Genomic DNA, 8,304 nt, shown 5'->3' with positions numbered 1-8,304 from the left:
CCACCGACATGCAGCTCAGGGACTTCAAAAAGATGCACCAGCGCTTCTGAAGCAGAGAGAGGAGAGTCACATTAAGAGTCGGACTGGACACTCCAGGACATGAACACTGCACTGAGAGAGAGAGAGGGGTTCATACAGACACACTGACTGGACACTCCAGTACATGAACACTGCACTGAGAGAGAGAGGGGTTCATACAGACACACGACTGGACACTCCAGTACATGAACACTGCCCTGCTCTCGGCCTCAATCCGTCAACCACAAAAGAGAAAGAGAGAGACAGGTGAGTCAAGTGTCCCTAGAGCACAGAGACTCTGTTGAGATCACACTCGCAGGGAGTGAGCCTGGGTGTAGCCCACTAATACTGACCCACTGGACACCACAGGACAGAGAGGAGGAGGAGAGAGACACACTGCCTGGACACCACAGGACAGAGAGGAGGAGGAGAGAGACACACTGAAGACAGAGAGGAGGAGAGAGACACTGACAGACAGGGCTGAAAGAGAGAGAAACACTGAGACCCAGGGACAGACAAGACGGCGAAACTCCACCACAGACAGGACAGGAGGCAGGGTGGGACCAGCACTGACCTCCTTCCTCTCTCCTGCCGAAGGAGCTGTCTCCACCTCCTCTTCCTCCTGCAAGTCAAGAGACAGGCTGAGAGAGAGACGGGCTGGTGGGACATCGGCGAACAGAGCTGAAGGCAGAGAGCCGGGGAGACAGGCCCAGCTGGGACAACGCAGGACAGACAGAGAGACAGACAGAAAGGAAGGAGAGAGAGAGACAAAGATGAAGGCACAGAAAGACAGCAGGCAAAGAGAAAGACTGAGATTGAGGGACAAACAAACCGAGAGAGAGGAAGGAGAGAGAGAGACAGAGATCGAGGGACAGACAGACTGACAGACAGGGCTGAAAGAGAGAGACAGAGAGGCAGGGACAGACAGCAGGACGAGAGAGAGACAGAGATCGAGCGACAATAATTTGGTTTCGAAATTTATTCTGAAAATATACAATCATTCACTCCTGAAAAATATCGAGTTCAAATTATACATTATGTACAATATTATAATCAACATATGGCTAATCATCAAAAATAAAAAAAAAACTGTACTGGGGGACACAGCTGGCTGTGCTGTTCTGGACAGAACACACTGAGGTCCAGTTTCCACCTCCTGCAGGATCAAACAGCACCCCCACTGGCTCTCCAGTGAACAGAGGGACAGACAGAGAGGCTTCAGGCTGCAGGGTGACAGTGTCTCTGTGAGCTGAAAGACAATCAGGACAGAGGATGATAGAAGAACACACTCTGTCAAGAATATAGAGCCCTCTAGTGACCCTACTGTAGACCTGCTCACCGCCCACAGTGACGATCACAGTGCTGATACTGCTTCCCTTAAGGTCCCTCACTGTGTAGTTGCCCTGATCAGCTGGAGTGAGGGAGCGGAGTGTCAGAGAGCTCTTCTGCACTGACACTCACTGTTCGTACCTGGGGCCAGGGAGCCCTGCGTTGCTCAGTAAGACTATACGAGACTGGACAGATCCTGCAGGATCAAACAGCACCTCCACTGGACCAGCAGTGTGGAGGGGGAGAGACAGAGAGGCACCAGGCTGCAGGCTGTGGACTTCTGAGTGAGCTGAAAAGGGACAGGTAGAAACATGTTGGATATTTAGTTTTACAACAATACCTTGAGTTTGGACTGCGATCAGCTTCATTTTGTATTTCAGCTGTGAAAATGCAATTTCAAAAATGCACGCCCCAGTCATGTTAGGTTCAAGTTACAGTTGCATCACAACTCAATACATTTGCAATTCACTTCAAATGTTGTTTTTGTTTGATCCAGTCTGTCCTCACCTAAAGGAGATATAGACTCAGTCTTTGGAATTTGTATATATATATATTTCAGTGATCCCTCAGCCATTCCTTCTGTTTTGTAATTCAAGTTTAACTCTTTTAAAATTCCTTCCCCACTTCTAGGACCTGCAGTTGCTGAACTCCACAATGGCTTCTATTGGAAAGTCTGTGACTGAGACCAAGTAAGTGTTCACTTTTTTATGAAACCATTATTTATTTTGGAGCAATGAGCAATTCTTATATAAATACAATAAAATCATTATGCTCAAACTATGAGAGAGAAAATTAAGGATAATTTAAGAAATCAGTCTTAGCTTGTTTCTATACACAGATGGTTTTATTTATTTTCAAAGGAAACCCACGAGGATTCCCCTGGTGTGCAAGATGTGCCTGAATACTTTTGATCAGCTTCCTGCTCACTTGAAGAGGGCGTGTATGAAGCACGCCACGGCAGAAGAGATCAGGATGGCCTCTCAACAGGCAAGGAAGGACATGATAAATCACCTGAAGAACATCGTGGATTACAACAGAATAGAGATCGTGTCTGGCGAGGCAAACAGGGCAGTGGTTGTAAGACTGCTGGAGTCCTTGGCATTAGGGACTAAATATACTAAACGCATGATGCTAAAATGTTATTTTCACATATATTAATGTAATAAATGATTGCTTATGCTTTATGCACTACTTCACTGCTTCACTGCTCTATGCTGTCTGGAAATAAATCCTCAGACTGCTTACTGCCCTGGGCATGTACCAATAAATCCGAATGCACATCTGAATCCCAAACAGAATCTCTAGTAAAATACGATCATTTGTGAAACAGGCAAATGACTGTCTCAGGGGCCCATTCCTCATTCTCAAGACACATGTATGTAGTACGTACACCATGCATTGAGCAATAGGGACTGAAGACACCACAGGTAAGGTTAGAAGTCATTCTGAGGTGCCACATGTGAGGGATACAGCTAGGCATCTGAAATGCAGGGTTTGAGAGCCTTCAGGAGCACTGCATCCTTTGAGACAGACCCGTGCGTGTTAAACAAATGATCATTTCTTTCAGCATTAGGGACTAAATATACTAAACGTATGATGCTAAAATGTTATTTTCACATATATTAATGTAATAAATCATTGCTTATGCTTTCACAACAAATCTAATTAAAATAAAAGCTTAAGTTTTGTATTTATCTTGTACCATAGAACATGATTTTCTTTGTATTTCATGCCCACAAAGTGTCCAAATGTTCTATGATCATTTCTTTCAGCATTAGGGACTAAATATACTAAACATATGATGCTAAAATCCTGAAAAAAGGATGTGCTCCATCTCGTCAGTAGATTGGATTCCAAAACTGATTTGGGTCAATATACATTACCTTTGAAGATAAGGTACAGTCTACTGTAGGGAACCATCAACGTAGAAAGCATTGGCCTTCCCTGGGGGGCAGGTAGGTGCAAAAGATAAACCTTTATCCTATCTTTATCCTAAGATAAGTGGCCAAGCTCATCATGTTGCCATAGTAGACAAAGTTCTATAAAATGTTAAATAACTTTTAAAAAAAGCATTTTGGTCTTTCAGTACTGTACAAGGTGAATTAAACTGTCCCTGGTAATGCAAAGTAATTAGAAGCATCCCAGAAACTTTATCTCTAGAGACATTAGCTGTTTTATATCATGTAATTTAGTGTGATGTTGTCAGAATTCAAGGACATTATCACACACAGAAATTGATTCAGTTAAATCTAAAAAACACAGCTAAACATGGGTTTAAATGTGAAATAGAAGTCTTACCTCTTGTCAAAAGATTTAATTCAAGAAGTGAACCTCAGATCCTTCTTTGGAAAAAGTAAGTTCAAATGAAAATGATTGTTAAAAACTGGGCTTTCAATAAATGACAAATTTAATCTAATACTGCTCTGATCATGGTAGCAGGAAGGTGTGAAAATTACTCTGTACCTAGGAGTATTTTGATCCCGAGTTCTGAATCCCAAACAGAATCTCTAGTAAAATAGGAGGCACTGGACTATAAATACCCATCCATGTTATAACACACTCACCAAGGGTTTTTTAGTTTAACTCTGAGCTTTGGGAGATTTAATACCTATGGTACCCATATTCATCCTTTATTTAAGGGAAGTACACATCCTAGACACACAGGAAACCCTCTTGCCCCAAGGGAAGACCGATACTTTGGATGGTAATGATTGAACCTGGCTTACAACAGACATCTTTTGAAATGGTAATTCTTTCAGGTGGCTTGGCAAACTTCCTGCCCCAGCTAAGACAGGTACTTTGGATGTTAATGCTTGAGACTAGACATCTTTGGAAATGGTAATTCTTTGCGAGGGCTTGGGAAACTCTATTTCTTTGAATGCACCTGCACTGTTGAATATACTTTAAACCCATGCTTAGCCATGTTTTTAAAATTAAATTATAACGATTTCCGTGTTTGATAATGGTAGCAAAGGCTTACTGGATACGAGTGTCAAGTGTCGACACGAGTGTGAGCAGCGTCGATTCGAGTGTGAACGGTGTCAACACGAGTCCTGTTGTTCAGTACAGTGTCAATACGAGTGTGAACAGTGAGTCCTGTTGGTCAGTACAGTGTCAATACGAGTGTGAACAGTGTCGACACGAGTGTGAACAGTGAGTCCCGTTGATCAAAAAAGTATCAATATAAGTGTGAACGGTGAGTCCTGTTGTTCAGTATAGTGTCAATATGAGTGTGAACAGCGAGTCCTGTTGTTCAGTACAGTGTCAATATGAGTGTGAACAGTGAGTCCTGTTGTTCAGTACAGTGTCAATACGAGTGTGAACAGTGAGTCCGGTTCTGTACAGTGTCAATACGAGTGTGAACAGTGAGTCCGGTTCTGTACAGTGTTAACTCATTGAATTCCCTCTTGCTCTGCACAGTGTTACAGGTGAGAACACATGTTTTATTCTTTGCAGAATTAACACAGATACTGCTGTTGAATACTCCACAGTCAACAAACCCCGAGCCGCACAAAGTGAGGATCTTTTACTTCTATCTATTAAACTAGCAGAAATAAAACATCATGATAACTTCTTGCTGCTCTGTCCAGTTTTAACACAAGTGTGAACATTTGTAATAATAGTGAGTCCTGCTGTTGTGTACAGCGTGAATACAAGCGTGAACAGTGAATCCTGTCGTCTGAACAGTGTCAATACGCGTGTGAACAGTGAGCCCTGTTGTTCAGTATGGTGTTAATGTAAGTCTTATCCTGTATAGTATAAGTTAACATAAGTATTGACCCGTATCCTGTACTCTACAGACATCACACTACCCAACAGTGATGTGGAGTACGCCACCGTTAACAAACCGAGAGCAGCACAAAGTGAGGACTTTTTTAACTCTTTACCACAGTATAAAACCCACAGGAGTAATGAGAATGACACTGAAAACAACAACACTGATAGTGAACAAGAGATGTTGAACAATACACATTCTAGTCAGATTTAAATACCCACAGACCTGACCGTTGGAAGTAGTAAAAAAATGCAAATTATTTTTTTTCTGCGTGCAGGTTTTCTAAGAACTGAAGAAAGGTTAAAAACGAGAGAACGCCATTCGGTTTTTCAAGCCTGTCTGGTAGTTAGTGATTAATTGGACCCATGATTTAATCCACCTGTATCTGGAGAGAAGCCAGGGTATCGGCATCAACAACAAGGCTGGGCAGCTTGTTCCCCACCCGCCTCTGTGTAAAGACGCGTCACCCATTCTTGGTTTTATTTTCACCTTTCACTATACGTGAAGAATTCCAAAAGGTGCACAAATGCTCAGGAGCTATTCTGTGGTTCAGCGATGTCTCTGGAGCCTTTTTTCACAGTGTGCAACTTCCCTGTGTGTCTCCCCGAACACAGGGTCTGACTGAAGGGGCACTGACCTGCAGGAATGGGAGGAGACCGAGCTGGGACGGTTCTGCCACGTCAGCGAAACTCTGGACCCCGACTTCATCTGCCAAAGAAACAGCAGCGTCAATTAACTCAGCCAGCGAGTTCAGCGAGATGGGACACATCTCTTTATGAAGAGATGTGTCCCATCTCTTCATAACCCGTCTCCTATCAATCCTACTGTGTTTCATTTACTCTTCCTCACTCTGTCTCCTGTCCGGTTGTCTGCACTTAAAACTGAGGTATTTCCTGGGATCTCCTCTCTCTCGCTGTGTCTCCTGTCCTGTGGGTTTGTTACTGAGGGATTCTCTGTGATCTCCTCTCTCTCGCTCTGTCTCCTGTCCTGTGGGTTTGTTACTGAGGTATTCTCTGTGATCTCCTCTCTCTCACTGTGTCTCCTGTTCTTCAGTGTTTTAATTCTCTTAAATAATTTACCTCATTCCTCTCTCACTCACTGCGACTCCTATCCATTCTGTGTTCAGTTCCTCTGACTTGCCTCTTGCATCAGCGCTAGCAATATCATGCATCTATTTAATTTAAAATTACTGATCTGTCACCTTGATAGATCGATCTCGGCTACAGTTAGCATAGATGGCACAATTAAAAGGACGATGAGCTCAACATCTGTGCGCGTCTAATTAACTGAACCGTACAGAACATCGTGCCTCAGCTAGTCTCTCGCTGGCGGGGTCGCCCATCGGCGAGACCACGTCTCCAGGAAATTCTGCGGACTGGACACCGCGGGAGGGTGGGGCTGTGTTTCCGCACGAACGCCGGAAATCACTCAGGATCTCCAGAGAGACTCCTGTAGCCTTACAGCATCACAGTCACAGGCCTCAGCATTGCAACTGTATAATATCAAACGCCCAGACACCCCGAGGTGAGGCCGACCAGTCTGAAGTATTACCTGTAAACTCCAGGCACACTGGAACCTGACTTCATCGTCCACTTAGCGCAGAGGTGGGGCGGACAGTCAGTTTTCTGGGGAGAAAAAAAACAACAGAATTTAGCATACTGAAAGGATCATGGAGTGATGATCTGGCTGAACCCGCTTGGCTGAGGGCTCCTGGCCAGAGGACGAGGAGGCTGGGACCCCCCCTGCACAGCGAGGAGGAGTGACCCGGGGGGGCAGCTACACAGGTGGAGACGGGGTGGGAGAGGGACGCGAGGGAGAGAGGGGGATCACGTGCAGTATTGACAGTGTTTCAGGAGAGGAGTCAGGAGTGATTGCTAAAATATTGACAGCCGAGTCTGAGCGAACTAGGGTGTGGCCATCCCTCTCGAACTTTCATCACAAACTCCTGTCTTCCTGCGGTGTCTCTGAGGAAGCTACCATTTTTCACTGGCTAATAAGAGGTGGAAGAGGTGTTAGTGGGACAGCAGGGGGGCGCTCACCCTGCGGTCTGATACCCCAGTATAGTGACGGGGGACACTATACTGTAAACAGGCGCCGTCCTTCGGATGAGACGTAAAACCGAGGTCCTGACTCTCTGTGGTCATTAAAAATCCCAGGGCGTCTCTCGAAAAGAGTAGGGGTGTAACCCAGGCGTCCTGGACAAATTTCCCATTGGCCCTTACCAATCACGGCCTCCTAATAACCCCCCTCTCTGAACTGGCTTCATCTCTCTGCTCCCCACCCCACTGAGAGCTGGTGTGTGGGGAGCGTTCTGGCGCACTATGGCTGCCGTCGCATCATCCAGGTGGGGGCTGTACATTGGTGGCGGTAGAGGGATACCCCATTCCCTGTGCAGCGCATTGAGTGGGGTGTCCAGAAAAGCGCTATATAAGTGTTAGCAATTATATAGCTCAGCCCCTCAGTAGTTGAGATCTCTGTTATACCCATCTAGAAACATGCAATCAGCATGTTATTGCTGAAGCAATAGTCACAACATTATTCCACACCTGGGTGAGAGGCGGGTTATGATGACAGTCATGCTTTCTACACCTTATACTGAGCTCAGAAATGGACCGGGCGGACATCTCTCGAGCAGATCCCTCCGCGTATAAGAAAGGCAACTTGTCTCTGCAAAAATACCACGGATTCACATCCAAAATATGATAAAAAGGCAAAAACCCCACACTTGGAATGCAAACGTACCCTACAAAGGAAACACGGTTTTAAAACCAACTTGATTTTCCCCTGGAGAAACCTTTTTATGGACACATCACATCTATTACACATGTATAACTAAATATAAAGATAAAACTTAATATAAGAAGTCATGACACATCACACATGACAAAGTCTGGTCCAGAATAAACAGTTTACACTGACCCACCTTTATTTACCCTGGTCACTCACTTCTATTAACTGTTTAACTGGGTAACAAATGAATATTTGTTTCAATTTGGGATCTACACCTGGGAGCCCTGAAATGTTGGCCAGAGGGGAGAAGCTGATATTCAGACGTGAGAATATATTATGATGTTGTTTTTCACCTGTCTAATCAAAGCTTGTTCAAAAATTATCTGATTATAGGACACACGAGTTTATAATCATACTCATTCCACCTTTTAACGCCGTATATATGCACAATA

General features: G+C 44.6%; 2 long non-coding RNA genes across 2 annotated transcripts; one reads left to right on the top strand and one right to left on the bottom strand.

Moving 5' to 3' along the window:
* Positions 1-483: 483 nt before the first annotated feature.
* LOC138242729 (uncharacterized) lies at positions 484-5,833 on the bottom strand. The gene is made up of 3 exons (XR_011191686.1): positions 5,760-5,833; positions 1,114-1,636; positions 484-640 (listed from the first exon to the last, which is right to left on the bottom strand). It is a non-coding gene; the product is annotated as an uncharacterized lncRNA (long non-coding RNA).
* On the top strand, positions 1,581-2,538 carry LOC138242730 (uncharacterized). Its single transcript, XR_011191687.1, has 3 exons — positions 1,581-1,650; positions 1,978-2,036; positions 2,208-2,538. It is a non-coding gene; the product is annotated as an uncharacterized lncRNA (long non-coding RNA).
* Positions 5,834-8,304: the final 2,471 nt, after the last annotated feature.

This window comes from Lepisosteus oculatus, chromosome 14 (assembly GCF_040954835.1).
Source record: "Lepisosteus oculatus isolate fLepOcu1 chromosome 14, fLepOcu1.hap2, whole genome shotgun sequence".
Taxonomy (NCBI): Eukaryota; Metazoa; Chordata; class Actinopteri; order Semionotiformes; family Lepisosteidae; genus Lepisosteus; species Lepisosteus oculatus.
Note: the sequence above shows the minus strand (reverse complement) of the source record. Positions and strands in the feature narration are given on the sequence as shown.